We start from the raw sequence: 21,074 nt of genomic DNA, 5'->3' as shown, positions 1-21,074 counted from the left end.
TCAGATTCATTCATTTCAGTGGGTCTTCTTTGAGTTGGGCTTCGCCAAATGTAACCCAGTGTTGCAATCAGAGTAGACCTATTAAAATCAGTGCTGGCTATCTCCCTGTATTGCTGTTGTATCTCTCCAGAGTGGCATGCATTCTTTCTTACTGCACATTTTTTTAAAAAGAGAAATGATTTTGCAGTAAAGTGTAAGAGAAAATAACATGTTGACATGGTACAAATTGGTATAATTATCATTTTCATGAGTGAATGCCATATTGTCCCCTAGAAGCATGTAATGGAAAATGGATTGCGGACATAAAATCAATTAACCTCTGCTTTGTAAATAAACCACTAATTGTGACTGAGGCTACTGGTTGTCACTCTTGTTGATAGTGTTCGGCTTTATTTTTTTAAATATATGATTTCCACCTGCTTCATCCACCCCTTCCTTGGTTTGCTGTTGTTCGAATCCCAAATCAAGAATGACTTTAATAATGTGGCGTCTTTACTACTCTATTAAGCTTATTTGTATTAGAATTTTAAATGAGATTTGCATTGACATTTTAAGCGGTGATGGTCTCCTTTCTTTAGAGGTGATTAACACATCAGGGTTAGAAATGAAGTATGAGGTTGATGCATTACGGATACACCTTAAATAAAACGATCTCTTGGATGTTGGTGTGCCTTAGAATTAGTTTTGGTTGTTTAATGGTAGCTTACTACTTCAAGTTGTGCCATATTTATTTTGAGATGGATTTGGGACCACCATGGTGGCTAATAATAATAATAAATTTATTTGCCACCCATCTGTCTGTGTTGCCCCAGCCACTCAACCAAAGTGGCTTGCAATAGAGAGAATATATGCCCGATATAAAAACTTCCAGTGTCTGGACCACTTCTGAAGTTGGCACCCAATTTCATGCTGAATCTTTGTATCAGTAGGAAAACTTTCCTTACAGGGCTTGTTCAGGGCTTTGAATAAGTGACCACATCCCCACATCTTATTTCTTTCCGCAGGGCCTGCAAGACAGAATTGTTCTGCCTGGCCTTTGGCTTTGAGCCAATTTGATTCCCTCCCCCTCTTTCTTTTTCCTTTTTCCTTTCTCCTCCTGTGATGAGGCTGCATTTTAATATTTTAATGTTTCAATATTTTAATGTTGTATTTTAGTCTTATTTTTAAGCTGTATTCATTCAACTTGTTTTTATTACTGTTTGTTAGCCGCCCTGAGCCTGGCCTTGGCTGGGGAGGGTGGGGTATAAATAAAAATTATGATTATGATTATGATTATTATTATTACTTCTGCTGTTCCCTGGAAAATGTTCTGCCTGCCACCAAGTAATTGTGACTGTGCTAGGGACAGCCTGTGTTTCTTCCATGCAGCTGCATCCTCAGGCTGCTCCATGCAGACGGACTTTTAAATGTGTGTCATGCTAGTTAAATGAAAACTTAGAAGGGTATTTGATGATATGGGGGGATTTAGAATCTGAATTAGTTCATTAATTGCATCATGCTGGTCAGCTTTACATTGTGTGTACGTAGCTACTGCATCCATGCGACACTGTGCTCTGGCATGTGGGTTATGTTATCTTAAACTTCCGCTTTTAAAACTTGATGTGTCATAGGGTGTCCAGGTTGACGTGGGTGGTGCTGTGGTCTAAACCACTGAGCCTCTTGGGCAGGGGTCAGCAAGCTTTTTCAGCAGGGGGCCGGTCCACTGTCCCTCATACCTTGTGAGGGGCCCAACTATATTTTTGGGGTGGAAATGAACGAATTCCTATGCCCCACAAATAACCCAGAGATGCATTTTAAATAGAAGGACACATTCTACTCATGTAAAAACACACTGATTCCCAGACCATCCGCGGGCCATATTTAGAAGCCGATTGGGCCAGATCAGGCCCCCGGTAGTTTGCTTACCTATGCTCTTGGGCTTGCCAATCAGAAGTTCGGCGGTTTGAATCCCCGCAACGGAGTGAGCTCCCATTGCTCTATCCCAGCTCTTGCCAACCTAGCAGTTCGAAAACATGCCAGTGCAAGTAGATAAATAGGTACCACTGTAGTGGGAAAGTAAACAGCATTTCCATGCACTCTGGTTTCCATCACGGTGTCCCGTTGCGCCAGAAGCGGTTTAGTCCTGCTGGCCACATGGTCTGTCGGTGGACAAAGCAGTCTGTGGACAAACGCTGGTTCCCTCCTTTGACTGGACTTAACCATCCAGGGATCCTTTACCTTTTACCTTTATGCCTATGATCTTGTCTGTCTGCTTAATGCATTTGATGAAGTAAGCTATTGACCAGCAAAAACTCAGCCCACATATAAACCAGTTAGCCTCAAAGGTGCCACAACATTTTAATTATATATTTGTCATCTTGCTGCTACAGACTTAATGTGGCTCCTTTTCTTGAACAGTTAGCTTAAGTGGTTCCTTAGACGTCAAGATGATTGATTTTTGCTTGCTCCAAATCTTATCTAATGTATCTTCACAGTAGAGTACTTGTACAATAGTAGTACTTTATGACACAAGTAGGGATAAAATATTTAATTCTCTGCAACTATTTTCGGGCAGAACAATGAGCCATTTGTTCTCTCTCTGTATAAAACAGGATCCAGAGACAGCAAGCCATTTGTTTGCGGAATAACTAGAGGTCACACGTGGCTTCAAAACATACTAATGTATTATAAGGTTATAATTAATTGTGTAATTCTTGCTTGCAGATGAATTTCTCTCTTCCACTCTTCCTCTCAGGTTCAGTTTTCATAGCAACTCAAATCTGTGAAGTACACAGTTCTTCAGATAGGGAAATTGTGGTGCTAGGCAGGTAGTAATTTCATATTCCTCTGAATACATTTTAATATAGGTATATGCCATGGCATATGTGTATATTGAATGAAATAAGAAATAGGAAAATATTTAGCAAAACCCTTCCACCGATGTTTAGAAAACTGTTGTATAAAGCAAACTATTGAGTGTGTGTTTTGGTTTCTTTCTTTCTTTCTTTCAGTCGAGCACAATAATCTTTTGTACTTGTTTAGACAGCTTTGAAAACTAGATTGTTCATAGGAATGTTGATGTTGTTGATCTTCATTAGTTGTAGAACATTTTACTTTTTGTTTTACAGAAGGGGAGACATTATCTGAACCATAAGCCTTTGTCCCCTGTGTTACCCAGCACCTTACAAAGTCATGATTGATTGATTTATATATAACCTTTACATTAGTGACAACCAGGAATGGTCAGGTAGATTAAGATCGGCTGCTAGATCTCTGGGTGAGATGCAAGAGATCTGCAAAGGCTTCTGTCCTCCGATACTTAACCAGTGCTAAGTGAACTTTAAAAGAAAATAAACCTCTGGGTAGACCTACCTTCTGCTAATCACTTCTGTCAGTTTTCACGTTCCTCACCTAAAATAGTATTAGTCTGATGCCTTTTACTTAGATAAGGAAAACTGTTGACTAAATAAACACTTTGCTACTTTCCCTCCAAAATATATTTACAGCACTGTAGACTTGAAGCTAAAATGACCAAATCTTAAGAGTGCTTTATTTTGTCTCATTTTTAAAAGTTTATTCCATCACTGAATTCAGATTCACAGAAGTTAGAATGCAGTTACTAACTCTCTGAAAGGAACTTGATATTAAGTTGTTTACAAGGTATGTTTGTGAGAATTGTGTAGTTCACATTCCCCTTTCCGTGTCTAAGGAGATTTCATGATCCATGATGCCAGAAGGAAATTTTTTGGTACAACAGTGGCAATTTGTCTAACCACTGTGATTGTAGATGCTTATGCAAAACACAGTGGCCAGAGACTTTCATTTGCTTCCATGCCTTATTCTTGGCAATACATTAAGTACTGTGCATTAATCACAGTGATGACTTCCCCCTAATTCCTTTGCAATCTTTTGTGTGCCCGCCTTCATCCTCATGCAATTGCATGAAGCCAATGTGGTTCAAATGATTATTCTTTGCTTTTACAAATTGTTTGCAGAACCAGTTTACCATGTGGTCATTCAAAAATACAGTAAGGCAACTTTTTAAAGATACAGCTAACCTTCAAAAACCATCTGCAGATTTCTTTTTCTCTGGTGAATAAGAGATTTGTCCCAGTAGGGTGCATACTCAGGTGTTACGCTCAGTAGATCCTGTGGGAATGCTCGAGGACAGAACAGTAGAAACCTTGACATTTAAGACTAGAATGGAAAGTTTAAACATAATTATTTGTTTAGGTTGCCTAATGTAAGTTATGTAATTGCATGTAGGTATAATGTTTGGAAAACTACTAGTTGTGTTACTCAAAGCATTCATTATTCTCTCTGCCCAGTACAGTACTTTGAAATTAAAGATCTCTATAGAGAAGACATTAAGTCTCCTACACCCAAAATATAATGTTGCTGGGCAAAGGACCCTTTTAACTGCATGTACTGGAATGTTGTAACTTCTAGGGAAACATCTCCATTAGTATCAAAAATAATTATGTGCAAAAGTTCAGGGGATGCACACCTGATCTGACTTTGTGTCTGGTATGGAATACTTTGTTGTGTCTGTTGTATATTATTTTAACAAGCTGTGGGTTTTTAAAATAAAAAAAATATGCCTCTTGTCCTGTCTGAAATAATGGACTTTTCCTGAACCCCCATGTATGCCTTTTCCTCACCATAATTCAAGGTAAGGGTGGTATTGTGGGCAGTGCCTTCTGGGGAAGGGCGCTGCAACTTATTTTTCTAGCATTTCCTCCCCCTTGCTCCTGCTCTCAAGTTAGGGAGTGTGTGCCAGGGAGAGTGGTCCATTGGAAAAGAGAGTTTTTAGAAGGACCGGATTCAAGTTCCACTTGCGTTATTATTTCGCTGTGTGGGCAAGTCGCTGTCTCTGAGTTTCAATTCCCCACAAACAAAATCATGTCCTCATTGTGATGTTGTGAGGGCTAAGTACAATAAAGGCTGTGAGGTTCTTTGCAAAAATAAAAGTTCCATCTATATGTTAAAAAAGAAAGGGAAAAGGTAAAGGACCCCTGGACGGTTAAGTTATTAAAAAGCAATGCCCTAGCTCAATGCTTTCTACAGTACTTACACTGACAGCGACATAAGAGGTCTTCAGAAAAGGCCTTTCTCAGCTAGCCTCCTTCAGATTATTTGAACCAGGGATGCCACAAATAGACATTATTGCTAAGCTTCTTCTGCTCTTTGTGCTTTGGTAAAAGGTAAAGGACCCCTGGACAGTTAAGTGCAGTTGAAATCGACTATGGGCTGTGGCACCCATCTCTGCTTTCAGGCCGAGAAAGCTAGTGTTTGTTCACAGGCAGCTTTCCGGGTCATGTGGCCAGCAGGTCTAAACTGCTTCTGGCATGACGGGAAACCGTGACAGAAACCAGGACACATGGAAACACCATTTACCTTCCTGCCGCAGCGGTACCTATTTATTTACTCGCACTGGTGTGCTTTCAAAGTGCTAGGTTGGCAGGAGCTGGGACACAACATCGGGAGCTCACCCTGTTGTGGGGATTTGAACCGCCAACCTTCTGATTGGCAAGCCCAAGTGGCTCAGTGGTTTAGACCACAGCACCATCTGTGTCCTGAATAAACAAGCACAAAAACACTGATAGGTCCACCCACCATTGTGATGCTCAAAGCAACGAAAATGATGCCTCCCCAGCTGTTGCCATTGGCTGTGGCTTTCTTGTGATGTCACAAAAGCACTTGGCAACTGAGGGGATATAAAGGCAGGCCAAGGGGAAAGCCCTTTTTTATTTTCAACAGGACACACCTGGCAATGGATGTGACATTCAGCACTGCCCAGGTTTCTCCCACTTGGAGGAGGCAAACTGGTGAATGGAAGGAGGCAATTCTCTGGCAGTGGGATGCTAGGGAGCGATAATAAGGCAAGTTTGCTTGCTTGAAGGCTGCTGGTATCTGTGATTAGAAGCTGGTGGACATCTCATGATGGACCTAACAGTAGCTTCAGGCACAATGGAACACCATGATGGAAACCAGAGCGCATGGAAACACAGTTTCCCTTCTCATTGCAGAGGTATCTATTTATCTACTTGCACTGATGTGCTTTCGAACTGCCGGGTTGGCAGGAGCTGGGGCAGAGTGACGGGAGCTCACCCCATCACGCAGATTTGAACCGCCAACATTCCAATTGGCAAGCCCAAGACGCTCAGTGGTTTAGACCACAGCGCCATCTGTGTCCCTTTACCTTTGTCATGTATATGATAAATTCCACAGAGGTGATGGCAATAAGTAGCTTGTAACTTGCTAGACCCATTGCTGAGGTTCTATGGCTCTCAGTAAGTCCATTTAGGTAAATGGGAGAGGGTGTTTTTTGGGTTTGTTTGTCAACCACAGAAATTCATGTGGAAGCAAAGACACGGTTTTCTTGTGAACATGGGTCACAAGAAGCAGTTTTGGGGTGCAGTTTGGACAGTAAAATATCCCAGGACCAGAGCAAACACAGCAGACAGCTCTGAAACTATATGGTCAGTGATAAAATGAATCAAGTCTCTCCAGCAGGAAGCTCCAAGCAGTTTACACCTGTTGCTGAAGATTTGGAACATGGCCTATCTCATAATAGCCAAAATTGCAGTGCTCAGCAAGCATGCGGTCCTTTCTCTTCCTGAACCAGCTTCTGGGGAGAAGAAGTGAGACCTACAGTGACAGTCACAAAGTTATCTATGCATGCAAAATGCAGCTGTGTTTACAACTGTCTGATTAGCCAGGTAGAGGGCTAAATTGCAAGCCAATTACAATAATAAGTACAAAGTGTTATAAATTGCATTTGGATAGCATAGCTCTTCAGTGTCTCAGATATGGACTAGGTTTGTGGGTGTGTTTTAAAAATCTTGTTTTATACAATAAGGCACTTAATTTTGTGATTGCAAAGCAGCTGCAGCTTTTCTCATCGATAAGAAAAGTGTTCGTTTGTGAATGCCATTTCATATTTACTTCAGCGATGTATCTGATACCGGATGTATCTGAATTTTGTGTGTATGTGTGAAACTTAAACATAGCACCTAGAAGATATTGGTTGTACTCTTAATTGCACACTTCTATAATTCTCACTCCTGCCTGTTTTCATAACGCTCAGAGCTAGTCGGAATAGTTATCTCAGCCCATGGAATTTGTGGAAGTCACTTTCATTTAGATAATGTGCTGTTAGGTTTTTTTTATTTAATTTGGCACTTCTTGTCAAAGCACTTCTGAGCCCGAGTCCATGTGGGACACTCAAGTTTAATAGCACTTCTCATAATAGAGGTTCTGGCAAAGTTTCGTTTAAAACCTGCAATTCATCACTTGCAAATTATGCTTACACTGACTTTGGAAAGCAAAGGTCAGCTTCGTGCATTTTTGTACCCACAAGCACAGTTCTGCATTATGAGGACTCCTTGGGGGACGTCACTGTGTTTGTCTTTAGGTGCCACAGGCCTCGCGTATGCTCACCTCAATTGACCTCTCATCTATTCCCCCTACTCCAAAAATAAAAATAAAAATTGAACAATGTGACAGATTAGATATGCCTAGCCAGTACTCATGTGTGGCAAGCAATGTAAGTTTTATCAAGGCTTCTCTTTGAGATTGGAAAGTGTCTTTGAGAAAACAAGCATCTTTCCCTATGAGGCAGTGCTTCCCAAACTTGGGTCTCCAGCTGCTTTTGGACTACAATTCCCATCAATCCTAGCCACTGGTCTTGCTAGCTAGGAATGATGGGAGTCGTAGTCCAAAAACAACTGGAGACCCAAGTTTGGGAAACACTGTTTCTGAGGCAATCCACAGGGTGAATTGGGGGAGCCAGCTGTGGAGATAGCTACTGCTTGTGTGGGCTGTGCTGAAATTATTGACATCTCTTGGTTGTGGTGGCGTTTTGGTCTAAACCACTGAGCCTCTTGGGCTTGCTGATGGGAGGTCAGCGGTTTGAATCCCCATGACGGAGTGAGCTCCCGTTGCTCTGCCCCAGCTCCTGCCAACCTAGCAGTTCGAAAGCACACCAGTGCATGTAGATAAATAGATACCACTGCAGCGGGAAGTTAAACAGTGTTTCCATGTGCTCTGATTTCTGTCACGGTGTCCCATTGTGCCGGAAGTAGTTCAGTCATGCTGTCCACATAACCCGGAAAGCTGTCTGTGGACAAACGACGGCTCCCTCAGCCTGAAAGCGAGATGAGCGTTGCAACCCCATAGTCACCTTTGACTGGACTTAACTGTCCAGGGGTCCTTTACCTTTACATTTTTACCAGTGTTAAAGGAAGAGTTGTCTTAGTAATAGCTATGTAGTGGCTTGAATAATGCATATTATGCTGTTTGGAAGTATGTGTCATTGCTGTTGAACAGTTCTGTTTGCAAAACAGGTTCTGTTTACCTTCCTTAAGCCCTCCAGGTGACTTAGCCTACAACTCCCATCAGCTTCAGCTAGCATGGCCAATGGCCAAAGATGATGAGAGTTATAGTCCAACAGTGACTGGTGGGTACTATGCCTAATACTCCTGCTTTATTTGTAAGTAGGTGAATCTGCAAAGAATTGCAGTTCTTTCTTTCTTTCTTTCTTTCTTTCTTTCTTTTCAAGGAGAGGAAAATATGAAGAGAATCACTCATTCACTCTTGGAGTTCTTGGAAGGAGTACGTGATAAAGTATAAATGCAGTTTAAACACTTCAAACAGTGAAATAAAAGTCGGCTGAAGTGCAGAGATTGCCTGAGAATTGCTATTAAAAAAGTGTATACCTTCAGTAAGAAACCGGTTAACTGGAGTGTTAATAAAAGAGATGAGCTAAATTGCTCGTTACAGATGAAGCAGAGTTCATGGATTACAGCAAATGTAGATTAGGTGTTTAGTTTAATTAGAGAAAAAATGTTTTAAGGCAGAGAAATCAGAAGTTAATGGGGGGGTGGAGTCCTAGGTATTGCAAGGTGTGAGGGAGTCCTCCCTAGGAATGTTTTGGGGGTTGTTAGAGTATGTGTGAGATAACTTAATCTTGACATAGTGTGAATGATAAAAACAAATGCATACTTTGTGTTCAATGGCTGTAAATGAGAGTGGTGGATTTACCAAGGATCAGTTATCTCTCTTGTTAATTAACTGCCATCTTTGGAAACTAAACAAAGCAAAAAAATCACCTCCCTTCCCTTCACAACATTTACACACCATTTGACTGTCATAAAGCGCCAAAGCAGTTCACAAAAAGAGCAAAACAGTCAAATTATTGGTAAAGAACGGTTGATACAACTATTATGAAACATTAAATGATAATACAATTATTTATAATTGAAGAATTACTATACATCATCGAAGAAGACTTGCTCCTGTGTCTGAAATAAAGCTTCATTTTTGCAGAACCACAAGCCTTATTCTACCATTGTTAGTATCCATCCAAGTTCGTCTTTAATTCTGACATTTTCAGAATTACTCATACCAGTGTTTGAAAAACTTCCTTAATCACACATACTTGGATGAAAACACCCATTTGTCCTTGCATACAGTTCATCTCCTTTAACAAATAGACCCCTTTGTTAAAAGATACAGCCCATTTATCTAAGCTCTAGCTGAGCTAATATAGCTGTTATTTCTTCCCGGAGAATAAATTTGATAGGAAACTATGCTATGGGTGGGCTTATCTCATGCAACCAGGTTGTTGCCCCTAGAAAGGTGGTGACAGTGGGAACCTTTGTAAGGTCCCGATTCATTAAACACTCCTCAGTCGACTTGTTGAGGTATGAGACTGTTTTGCTAACATTTGAAATGTTTGCCAAGACTTTTTAAAGGACATGTAAAATTTCAAAGCTTTTGTGGTGTCAGCTTTGAATAATAGGACACTCTGCTAAGTCTAGCCTCTCACTTGCCCCAAATATGTGGGGAATACTTTCCCCAACTACGCCACTCCAGTTTGAACGTGTACAGAATCTGTGATAGGAATTGAGCAGAGAGCCTTGTTTTGAGAAGAAGCGCTCAGTTTTTCAGAGAAGAAGAAGAAGAAGAAGAAGAAGAAGAAGAAGAAGAGTTTGGATTTGATATCCCGCCTTTCACTCCCTTTAAGGAGTCTCAAAGTGGCTAACATTCTCCTTTCCCTTCCACCCCCACAACAAACACTCTGTGAGGTGAGTGGGGCTGAGAGACTTCAGAGAAGTGTGACTGGCCCAAGGTCACCCAGCAGCTGCATGTGGAGGAGCAGAGACGCAAACCCGGTTCCCCAGATTACGAGTCTACCGCTTTTAACCACTACACCACACTCCTACTCATGAATGATAGGATATGGCAGCACCTAACAGTAAAGCTTTTCCCCACAAGCCTTGATAAACTGTCTTTTATGAATTGCTGCATGTAGGCAGGATCAGGCCGAGAGTATCTACCAGCTGTGAGATGCTGCACCGCATAAACCAAGAGGGCCACTCAGGATTTCCTTTAGTGTTGTAGGGGATGCTGAGATGAAAATCTCTCATCATGCTCACTTACCCACAATGCAGCATTTCTGACTCTGCATCCTTTGTGACATTAATCAGGACCTGTAAGTGGACCTCTCCGGCTGCGCGCTCCTTCACTCATGTACTAAAAGTTGCTGTCTTAAAGCAACTAGGTTCCATGCACAGTTGGGCCAGCACTGGATAAGGAAGAAGGATCCACTCTGTCTATGTTCAGTGGTGCTGGGTTGGGTCCTCGCTAAGTTAGTTGTGCTTAATTCCTATCAAAATCGCCAGGCCGTAAATTAAGCCTGTTGAAGGAAAGCGATAAATTGGTTAATTCTCCATGAGTCAGCAGAGACGAGTCATTCCCCACAAGGCAGCTGCAGACATCTGGTAACTGCCTTATCGGTATTGCTGGGCAGAATTGGTGCATGAGGCTAGGTAGATAAGGCGCTCAGGCTACGGCATTTATTGTGGTAGGACATTGGGAGACTCTGTGTGAGACTGTGTGGAACAGAAGAAGGAAGAGGAAGAATTGGGATTCTGGACAAGACTGAAGAGTTGCAGGACTTTGAAAGCAGCTGAATTTAGGACTTGGCAGCAAGGACTTTGAAGCAAGGAACCCTCTCTGGGCTCAGAGAGAGAAGACTACTTGTAGCATCTGTAAATAGTGTGTGTATGCATAGTGGTGTTCGTTGATGTCGGCTTAGTAAAGACAACTCTGCTAAATGGCTGTTTTATGCAGTGAGCTTGACTGAACTCCCATGGTAAAGGTAAAGGGACCCCTGATCATTAGGTCCAGTCGTGGCTGACTCTGGAGTTGCGGCACTCATCTCGCTTTATTGGCCAAGGGAGCCGGCGTACAACTTCCTGGTCATGTGGCCAGCATGACTAAGCCGCTTCTGGCAAACCAGAGCAGCGCACGGAAATGCTGTTTACCTTCCCGCCGGAGTGGTACCTAATTTATCTACTTGCACTTTGACGTGCTTTCGAACTGCTGGGTTGGCAGGAGCAGGGACCGAGCAACGGGAGCTCACCCCATCACAGGGATTCGAACCGCTGACCTTCTGATCAGCAAGTCCTAGGCTCTGTGGTTTAACCCACAGCACCACCTGTGTCCCCAACTCCCATGGTACACACACCCAAACCCAAACTCTCTGCTATTTAGATTATTTTGGCAAAATATTTCGTAAGTCACAACCTGCTTCTTTTCAGTCTCATCAGATGCACGAGATGTGTAAGATGACAGGGAAGGTATCTTTTGATTCTGTACATACACACTATAGCATTGGTTGTCAAGCGGTGGGTCAAGATCCACTTGGTCACAGCCTAATCCAGGCGTCCTCAAACTCGGCCCTCCAGATGTTTTGAGACTACACTTCTTATCATCCCTGACCACTGGTCCTGCTAGCTAGGGATCATGGGAGTTGTAGGCCAAAAACATCTGGAGGGCCAAGTTTGAGGAAGCCTGGCCTAATCCAAGGTGGGTCACAACAGGAGCACTAAAAGGTAAAGGTAAAGGGACCCCTGACCATTAAGTCCAGTCGTGACCGACTCTGGGGTTGTGGCGCTCATTTCGCTTTATTGGCCGAGGGAGCTGGCATATAACTTCCGGGTCATGTGGTCAGTATGACTAAGCCACTTCTGACGAACCAGAGCAGCGCACGGAAATGCCGTTTACCTTCCCACCGGAGTGGTACCCATTTATCTACTTGCAACTTTGACATGCTTTTGAACTGCTAGGTTGGCAGGAGCAGGGACCGAGCAACGGGAGCTCACCCTGTTGCGGGGATTCGAACCGCCGATCTTCTGATCAGCAAGTCCTAGGCTCTGTGGTTTAACCCACAGTGCCACCCGCGTCCAACAGGAGCACTACTTTGATACAAATGATTTAGGTAAAAAGGGAAGCCTGCTTAGAACTTGTCAGCCTGTCTTTTAGGATGTTCTCTTCAAGTAGCAAACTGTGTTTCCTGAACTTAAATACTGAAATCACTGACAGAGCTGCTCATATGGGTAGTTTTGCAGAGATTACAGTGTGTCAGTGCAAAGTTCCTATTTCCAGTTCTCTAAAACACTTTCTGCTGCTGCAGCATACCACAAAGTGGCAAATTGTTGCAACCCTAAGGGAATCTGTGACTTCCCACATAGTTTCTACCACCTCTGGAGCATAACACCCTTGCTGACATATTAAATGGTGCATTTATTGCATATTTATAAAGCAGTGTTTATTTTATGTGTTTATAATCTGGATCTTAGTGTTTATCCTCCATTATACACGCCAACATTTTTTGGGGTGGGGCTTAGGGGTGACTTGAGTGAAATGTTGTAAACAGTGGTCATTGCCAATACAGATGCAGCTCCACTGAGCTTAGGAACTATGTTGCTTCTGGAAGCTTAAGTTGCTTTCACTTTTGAAGGAACAAGGAAATACTGCAGTTAGGAAGATAAGGAAGGACCATTACCCAAAGAGTAATGGCAAGGGCACAAGAGTTGGGGGTTCAAGAGTTAACCACAGGATTAAGCAAGTTGTTTAATTGCAGAAAGAACAAAGCTCAAGCTACATGCCATTTTTAATGTGTTGTGCATTTGCAGGTGTGTGTTTGAAAAGCATCACAGGGGACTCCTGGAGTTGCTCAGTGGTAGAGTATATGTTTTGTATGCAAAAATAAAAATAAAAATGCCTGGTTCGAATCTCTAGCATCTCCAAGTAGGTCTGGTAAAAGATTCCTGCCTGAAACCCTGGAGCGCTGATGCCTGTCAGTGTAAACAATAATGAGCAAGATCAGGGGTCAGCAAACTTTTTCAGCAGGGGGCCGGTCCACTGTCCCTCAGACCTGGGGGGGGGGGCTATATTTTGGAAAAAAACAAAAGAACAAATTCCTATGCCCCACAAATAACCCAGAGATGCATTTTAAATAAAAGCACACATTCTGTTCATGTAAAAACATACTGATTCCCGGACTGTCCACATGTAAGAATTAGAAAGCAGTTGGGCCAGATCTGGCCCCTGGGCCTTAGGTTGCCTACCCATGAGCTAGATGGTAAAGGTAAAGGTAAAGGACCCCTGGGTGGTAAAGTGCAGCCAAAGGTGACTGTGGGGTTGCTGCGCTCATCTTGCTTTCAGGCCGAGGGAGCTGGCGTTTGTCTGCAGACAGGTTTCCCAGTCATGTGGCCAGCATGACTAAACCGCTTCTGGTGCAACCGAACACCGTAATGGAAATCAGAGTGCACGGAAATGCCGTTTACCATCCCACCGCAGCGGTATCTATTTATCTACTTGCACTGGTGTGCTTTTGAATTGCTAGGTTGGCAGGAGCTGGGACAGAGCAATGGGAGCTCACCCCGTCACGGGGATTTGAACTGCCGACCCTCTGATCGGCAAGCCCAAGAGGCTCAGTCGTTTAGACCACAGTGCCACCCGCCTCCCATGTCCTAGATGGACCAATGGTATGACTATGGTTGGACTAGATGACCCTCAGGGTCCCTTCCAACTCTACAATTCTATGACTTAGGCAAGAGTAGGCCACTTTCCTATATATTCCTATGATTGGGAGTGCTATGATTGGTGGAGGAGGCATCCTGAACTCCTCCCCTCCTACACTGTGGTCCTGATCAGTATTCCCATTTCCTGAAACCACTGTTTGCGCTCAGAAGAAAGCTGCCAGCAGTTCAAGGTTCCCCCTCCCCCCCTCCCCAGCTTTAATCCTCACATTCCTGTGCGGCAAATTAGATTGAAAGTTACCCACAGAGTTTCGTAGCCAAGTGGGGTTTCTCCTTGGTCTCTTAAGACCATTCACAATCCACTATGTCATGCTGGCTCCAGGACTGAGCTAGACAGCTGACTTGAGTATATTTTGTTGATTTGTCAAATATAAGTACTTGGACTTGCTGCAAAGTAACATAGAGGAACTTTACTTCTAAGTAATGCTGTTTCAGTGAAGATGGCAACCTTATCACAACAATTCCTTCCCGTTTTTAGTATCATTTTTATTACGTTTTTCTGTTTTACCTTGTAGAATATTAATGTAAACAACCGTAAAATATCAGTGACTTCCCTTCTTCTATTTCGATGGTTCATTTTGCATAACATAAATCCCTGCATATTTTACATAAACTAAACTATTCAGTATTCCATAATACTACTACTACTAATAATAATAATAATAAATTTTATTTATATCCCACCCTCCCCAGCTGAAGCTGGGCTCAGGGCGGCTAACAACAATACAATAGTACAACATTCTAAAATCATTTCATTATAAAATTAATTCAACTCAAATTGATGGCAAATTACTGCATCCATCAAAACTTATTTACACTGCTGAATTTATCTTAGTGCTGCCAACGTTTCCAAGTGTACACAATCCCCCCCATATTTTCAATAAGCATTTTTTCAATCTTCTTTAAACCTATGTTCTTCTTGTTCTCTTATTCTACATGTTAAGTCTGCAATCTGCACATATTCCACCAGTTCAAGTTGGCATTCTTCTTTAATATAACAACATCCTAGGTCTCCTACTCATATTCTCTCACGGAGAGTCACTTTTGTCAATAACAGACAATGTGAAAACCCATCCCTTTACCACTCCTTTAAAGAACTGTGATTGGATTAAAAGAAGGTAGTTAAATTAATCTAGACTGAGAAAAGCTTAGCCACTTTATCTTAATCCCTTTCAGGGTGGTTAGAGTGACAAAGGGGTAGACTGAGAACTGCAGCCAAAAAGGTATCTACTCCTGTGGCGTTCAGTTTATCAGGCAAGATGTGAGTGGAATCAGGGTCTCTTTGCGCACAAGTAAAGGTGCAGATACTGGTATTTTCACTACTGTGAGTACCAAAGCTTCCTGGAATGGAATGGTCGGAATGAAACGGGGCTGTCAGGAAAGTAGGCATCTGATTAACATAATCCACTTTGAGTGGTCTCAAATATTCACTCCAAATGGCTCCTTCCTGCTGCGATGGAGGGATGTTTGCTACCATCCAGCCTCAGGCTTCCCAGAAGATCCTTTAAGTTTTATGTTGCTAAGTGCTGTGCTGCATCTGCAACAGGCAGGAATCTCTTCCCCCAAATGGGATGGAATATAAGGCCTTCTACATGGGCTCATAGGGACGCGGGTGGCGCTGTGGGTTAAACCACAGAGCCTGGGGCCTGCCAATCAGAAGGTCGGCAGTTCGAATCCCTGCGACGGGGGGGGGGGGAAGCTCCCGTTGCTCGGTCCCTGCTCCTGCCAACCTAGCAGTTCAAAAGCACACCAGTGCAAGTAGATAAATAGGTACCACTCCGGCGGGAAGGTAAACGGCGTTTCCGTGCCCTGCTCTTGTTCACCAGAGGTGGCTTAGTCATGCTGGCCACATGACCTGGAAGCTGTACGCCGGCTCCCTCAGCCAATAAAGCAAGATGAGCACCACAACCCCAGAGTCATCCGCGACTGGACCTAATGGTCAGGGGTCCCTTTACCTTTACTTTTACATGGGCTCAGGCAGACCTGGCAATGGGAAAGAGCATTCTGTGCTGCTTATTTTGGTTATTGTTTTTAATTTCCATTTGCAAGAGGGGTTTTTTCTCCTTCAAATTACACACCCACCCACACAAACAAATGACAGGTGTCATTTGCGGATATTGTTGTGTATTCAGTAGCTTTGACATTATTTGTTAGGTAATATTCTTCACCAGAGATCCCATTATGCAATAGTAAAACAAGGCCATGCATAAAGTCAAAATGGCTATAAAGTTGTCATTTGTCACAAGCAATGTGAAATCACTAACATGCAGGGTGAACAACTAATCAAACATTGTCCATGATTTGCGCAAGAAGGTACTCAAGGTGCCAGTCTGTTAGCCACTGACAGATGATAACCACCTCTGCTCAGAAATTGCTCATATTGCACTAAACCATTAGGAATAACATAGTGTTCTCCGTGTGTGTGTGTGTGTGTGTGTGTGTGTTTTCTACAAACAGTGTTTTCATGAATAGAACTGACACAAAGGGGGTGCTCCACAAGAGGTTTATGCAAGATTCTGTGGCCTGGTTACTCTGATGCTGGACACATCCTAGAATATCTTCAGCCTGTGAGTAAGAGATTCCCTCCCCCTCTTCTTTTTACCTTTCTCCTCCTGTGATGGAACTCCTACTTGGGGACTTGCCTGGCTTTTTCCTGTCCCATGTAGGACCAGTCTGGGAAGTTAGCCTTGGTGAAGACTTGACGTTTTCATCCCCCCAAAAGTTTTTGATTTGAGTTTCCATTGAAATGAGGCTATATTTTAATGTTTTAATGTTGCATTTTAATCTTGTTTTTAAGTTGTATTTCAGTCAATTTGTTGTTATATCGGGTGTTAGCCGCCCTGAGCCCTGTCTTGGCTGGGGAGGGTGGGGTATAAATAGAATTTATTATTATTATTATTATTATTATTATTATTATTATTATTATTATTATCTGTAGGCAAGGTTTGTTCTTCACCATGAGTCCCAGTTTAGCCAAACCTTTGCTTAGCTCAGGGTAGAAACAAAAAGGACTGGGGAGGGTCAAACTGCACCTCTCCAGCAACCCACATATACATGTGACCCGCTTAAGCCATAGTTTCTATTGTTTGTGTGATTCCAGGAAGCCACAAAACCAAGCCATTTGTGTTTCATGCATGTTGTATCAGAACTGGCCAAGGACCTGTGTTTCAAACACTTTCAGACTAAACTGCTTGGCATAGGGGTCTTTCCTCCTTTTGAATATTTCTGGGCGTAATGGCCAGACAACTGCAAGAACCAAATAACCAAAGACTGTGTTTTTAACAATGAGCTACTTAATAATTTTATGTGTGCGTGTTGATTTTCTTAGGCCCGTTGAGTAACTGCTCTCTCTGAACAACTGTAGAGTGATTCTAATTAGGGATGAAAACTAGATGTTCATATGCATCTCTGTAGTCTGTTTTGATTTCCCCCTTGTATGTGCTCACAAAGAGTCAAAGCAGCTATGAATACATTACGTCTCCTTATTTCTGCATGCTACAGATGTCAACCTAAAGGGCAATGTTTCTGAAATGAGCACATTTTCTTCTGCGCCAGCTGTAGCCTTGGAGACTCTGGACAACCTTTATTTGCCATCAAGCTCAGTAATGCACTGATATTTTAATTTGCTTAAAAAATATTTTCAAATTATTGTGCATGTTACATATATGCACGGTTGTCTTTTCCGTGTAACTGGTGCAAATTCTGCCTTCCATTTCAGATTCAGAAGGTTTGTATGCATGCAATTTCTCTTTCCGGATTTGCTTTTCGCCAGAGACCTTACCCCTTCAGGGGTTTACCAGTAGTACTATGCTATACAGCTGGCTCGGATTCAGTTTACATCACTGTAATCCAACCGCAAGGCTAGCAATGCATGCACAATTCCAGCTGTTAAAGCTACCCGATACAGGAATGGCCCATAGTCTTACCAACCGAAAATGGTAAAAGGCATGCCTAGTGACTGAGGGGTTCACAAATTAAGAGAGGCAGGTAGCCTTGGAGGTGTTTGCTGACATTGACAATTTGCCAGAATTATGTTTAAACGCTTAACTCATATCTAATTCTTGTTTTGATACTGCATGATCCTGCTGATATAGAAAGGTAAAATAAACCCATACTGACAGTACATAATTTAACTGAGTGTACAACACAGCATGATTTTTTAAAAAAATACTGTACTTGTTTACAGCGAATGTAGTTGTGAGCTACCAGCCTTCATTTTTATTTGAAGCATCTCATTTGCATGCCCCTCCCCCTTTCCTTTCTGCTGTCCCTGCCATTAAAGACCTTGAGGCATATCTCCATAAATCAATTTAGTGCTGAGACAATTTAGTGCTGAGACAAACATGCATTAGAGTTGGAAAGGATCTAGACAGCGTGCAATTTAGCCCAACTCTCTACATGGAAGATGATACGGTCTGTACCTAAAGGCACTCTCAGCAAATGCCAGTTCAGCCATGAAAACTTCTGTGGCAGAACCAGAGAGCATCGTAATGTGAAAATTAGGATTTTAGTTTTCACTTTTAGTATTTTGCCCACCAGAAAGAGCTCTGTATAAAAAGCAATCTATGTATATATCATCTGAGCTGGTGACTTCATGTCTAAAAAACTTAAGATTTGCTCACATTTTCTCTGTACAATTGATAGCTATCGTCACTTGAACATTATGTTTTTTCTTTCTTTTTTATAATTTTTTATTTTTATTGGTTTTACATGAATTTTTACACAATAACTGTAACCATTCCAAAACATAAAAAATAAAAAGGTTCTTTCGAATCTACAGACCTCCTCCCCTCTCTCCATGGGTTCCATTTACAAATATTTTATCTTTTTCTTTGTTTTCTTTTACTGTTATCCATCTGTTACATAATCATAGTAACCAAAATTCATTTCACATTAGAAGTGTCATTGTCTCCCTGCCAATGATTTTAACTTCCTACGGTGGCCTTTTAAGTATGTTAAAAAGTTATTCCAATCTTTTAGGAATACTTGATCTTCCTGGTTTCTGATCTTTCCCATCAGCCTTGCCATTTCTGCATATTCCATCAGCCTGGTCTGCCATTCCTCTCTGGTTGGCACTTCTCCTTCCTTCCATCTCTGGGCTAGAAGCATTCTCGCTGCCGTCATTGCATACATAATCAGTCTTTTATTTTCTTTTGGTAGTTCCTCAGAACGTTATGTTTTTTCAAACCTAGCCCTGGTGTTTGTTGATTTTGTCCAATTCTCTGTGGATATAGGAGTATAGGCATCCAATATCCTTGCTTCTGGTACCCTTTTGAAGTATTTGGAAAAAAATGAAATACATATAGTTAATGAGTGTAAACCGGGAGCCATATGGTTTGAAGCTGGAACTTAACCTAGTGAACTTCTTGGCTTTGAGCATGCTCAGGACTTGGTGCCCTCTTAGGGACAGGTCAGAATAGAGATGTGAAAGAATAGCACCTTATGTTTGGCACGGGTGGCACTGTGGTCTAAACCACTGAGCCTCTTAGGCTCCCTTATCGCTCCCTAGCATCCCATTGCCAGAGGATTGCCTTCTTCCCTTCACCACTTTGCCTCCTCCAAGTGGAAGAAACCTGGGCAGTGCTGAATGGCACAACCTCTGCCAGGTGTGTCCTGCTGGAAATAGAAAAGGGCTTTCCCCTTGGCCTGCCTTTATATCCACTCAGTTGCCAAGTGCTTTTGTGACATCATAAGAAACCCACAGCCAATGGCAACAGCTGAGGAGGCATCATCTTCATTGCTTTGAGCCTCACAATGGCAGGTGGACCTATCAGTGATTGTGTGCTTGTTTATTCAGGACGCGGATGGCACTGTGGTCTAAACCACGGAGCCTCTTGGACTTGCCGATCAGAAGGTCAGTGGTTCAAATCCCTGCGACGGGGTGAGCTCATGTTGCTCTGTCCCAGCTCCTGCCAACCTGGCACTTCGAAAGTACACCAGTACAAGTAGATAAATAGGTACCACTGCAGCAGGAAGGCAAATGGCGTTTCCATGCGCTCTGGCACTCGTCGAGGTCCTCCGTGCACCAGTAGCGGTTTAGTCATGCTGGCCACATGACCTGGAAAACTGTCTGTGGACAAATGCTGTCTCCCTCAGCCTGAAAGTGAGATGTGTGCCGCAACCCCATAGTCGCCTTTGACTGAACTTAATCGTCCAGGGGTCTTTTACCTTTACCTTTTACCTAATGTTTGGCAGACCTGCTGTGAACAGGAATGCCCTCCTAATCTTGCCTGGTCAACAAAGTAGTGCTTTCTGTATGCCATTCAGCATCTCTTTAACTTCAGCAACTGAGCATGACACAAGCTCAGCCCTGTATTTGGGTAAAGCCATTGGGACTTCAATCCTGCGCTGAAGTTTCCAACCGCACTTCCCACCATCTTTCTCCTCTTGTAACTCTACAGCTGTGGTCTCGCAAGTGCTGATTCATTCTGCTAGCTTCTTGTTTTTCTGCAGCACTTCTTCAGAGTAGCCTCTGCAACGAAGAAGACGAAGAAGAATCATTTCCATTTACTAAACATTGCTGCCTGTAGTGGGTGTTTGGAGGTGCAAGAGAGCCTGATTATGAAACCGGGCGATCAGAAATCTATCTGTTTGCTTTTAACCCTCCAAATGGTTAGGCTAAATAGCAAGAACAGATGGGGAAGCAAATTCATCATGGTACTGTGCTCAGCAAAGCATGACAGGGCATTTAACCTCAAATAGATTTGATCTGGTTTCATGGCGTTCTTTCATGAATTTCTAAACAGCATTTCAAGTACCTCTCTGGTAATGAGCCTCTGAAGAGCAGTACATTGGAATTATGATATGCAAATATCTTTTGTGTCCACAATAGAAACAGACTTATTAATATTCATATATAATACAAACTAACTTTGACAAAAGGTGCCGGTGCTTTATGACCCTCAGTTAATTGAGTGAATTATTTTTGACAGTAATTATTTCTCCTGCTGCCCCTACTGGAATTAGTAGTGTTTATGGCATCCAGTCTACCTTTAATTTAGAAGTAGAATAATTTTCTGCTTCTTGCTTTTCTGGCATTGGAGGGACAATTCACTAGTTAATATGAGGATGAAGGCCATTGTTCTTATCAAAATTAAAGGGGAATTGTTCCATTGGAAAAATACTTATATGTTGAAACAAGTTAGATGTTTGCAATGGACAAAATGTCTAGGTTATTCTAGATTAGAGCTTTTATTGTAT

The 21,074-nt window shown here is 42.4% G+C and overlaps 1 protein-coding gene and 1 long non-coding RNA gene across 9 annotated transcripts in view; one reads left to right on the top strand and one right to left on the bottom strand.

Moving 5' to 3' along the window:
- The window catches only part of CDC42SE2 (CDC42 small effector 2), a 95,029-nt gene that overhangs the window by 9,305 nt on the left and 64,650 nt on the right, over positions 1-21,074 (top strand). For 3 of the 7 annotated variants that reach the window (XM_083404438.1, XM_083404440.1, XM_083404439.1), the window contains exon 2: positions 16,332-16,441. The exons of the other annotated variants lie outside the window; for them this stretch is intronic. The gene's annotated coding sequence lies outside the window, so the exon portion shown is untranslated. The remainder of the gene's footprint in view (positions 1-16,331; positions 16,442-21,074) is intronic. 7 annotated transcript variants of the gene reach the window in all.
- Positions 2,305-5,550, bottom strand: LOC310660117. Of its 2 annotated transcripts, XR_014503209.1 has the most exons (3): positions 4,038-5,550; positions 3,352-3,390; positions 2,305-2,759 (listed from the first exon to the last, which is right to left on the bottom strand). It is a non-coding gene; the product is annotated as an uncharacterized lncRNA (long non-coding RNA). The 2 variants fall into 2 exon arrangements; XR_014503208.1 differs by having other exon boundaries at positions 3,352-5,550.

Source organism: Podarcis tiliguerta, assembly GCF_965153285.1.
Source record: "Podarcis tiliguerta genome assembly, chromosome: 11".
Lineage (NCBI taxonomy): Eukaryota > Metazoa > Chordata > Lepidosauria > Squamata > Lacertidae > Podarcis > Podarcis tiliguerta.
Note: the sequence above shows the minus strand (reverse complement) of the source record. Positions and strands in the feature narration are given on the sequence as shown.